General features: G+C 53.3%; 1 non-coding gene across 1 annotated transcript; it reads right to left on the bottom strand.

The window, feature by feature from the left end:
* Window positions 1–593: 593 nt before the first annotated feature.
* LOC114813091 lies at window positions 594–730 on the bottom strand. Its single transcript, XR_003760702.1, has one exon. It is a non-coding gene; the product is annotated as a small nucleolar RNA SNORA7 (small nucleolar RNA).
* Window positions 731–1,061: the final 331 nt, after the last annotated feature.

The following is a 1,061-nucleotide window of genomic DNA, read 5'->3' as shown; positions in this document are numbered from 1 at the left end:
CTTACTTTGTGCAGAACACTGTACTAAGCACTTGAGAGAGTACAGTATAACAAGAAGCAGGGACATTCCCTGCCCACAAGGAGCCTACGGTCTAGAGGGGCAGACATTACAGCAGCGTGGCTCAGTGGAAAGAGCCTGGGCTTGGGAGTCCGAGGTCATGGGTTCGACTCCCGGCTCTGCCACCAGTCAGCTGTGTGACTGTGGGCAAGTTACTTCACTTCTCTGTGCCTCAGTTACCTCATCTGTAAAATGGGGATTCATTGTGAGCCTCACGTGGGACAACCTGATTCCCCTGTATCTCCCCCAGCGCTTAGAACAGTGCTCTGCACATAGTAAGCGCTTAACCAATACCAACATTATTACATCGTCTTGTCCTGTGCCGTCGAGTCGTTTCCATCCCATAGTAACACCATGGCCACATCTCTCCCAGAAAGCCCTGCTGTCCATCTGCAATCGTGGTGGTGGTGGATCCATAGAGTTTTCTTGGTAAAAATAGGGAAGTGGTTTATCACTGTCGCCTTCTGCCCAGTAAACTCGAGTCTCCACCCTCGACTGTCTCCCGTGTCGCTGCTGCCCAGCACTGGTGCATTTTGGCTTGTAGCAAATTGCCTTCCACTCGCTAGCCACTGGCCAAGCTAGGAATGGAATGGGTAAGCCTCTGCTTGACTCTCCCTCCCGTACCGAACCTGGTAGAGTACTGGAAACTCTCCAGGTGTGAGCCTGAGAGGGGCAGACAGACCTTAAGTTAAATAAAGCCCTCACCCCTGCTCTGCTCTCAATCACACCACCAAGCCCCTCCTGATGTGAGAGGGGTCAATCTTGCCTGTCTTGCCCCCCGACCTCTTGCCTACGTCTTTCCTGACTCTGGCCTGGAATGCCTTCCCTCCTCAAATCTGACAGTCAATTACATCTCCCGGTCTGCGAAGCCTAACTGAAGGCCCATCTCCTCCGAGAGGACTTCCCTGACTAAGCCTCCCTTTCCTCTTCTCCCGCTCCCTGCTGCGGCTCCCTGATCTGCTCCCTTTATTCATCACCCCTCCTAGCCCCGCAGCACTTAAGTA

Source organism: Ornithorhynchus anatinus, chromosome 6 (assembly GCF_004115215.2).
Source record: "Ornithorhynchus anatinus isolate Pmale09 chromosome 6, mOrnAna1.pri.v4, whole genome shotgun sequence".
In the NCBI taxonomy this organism is placed as follows: Eukaryota; Metazoa; Chordata; class Mammalia; order Monotremata; family Ornithorhynchidae; genus Ornithorhynchus; species Ornithorhynchus anatinus.
The sequence above is the reverse complement of the archived record's forward strand: the minus strand, read 5'-3'. Positions and strand labels throughout refer to the sequence as shown.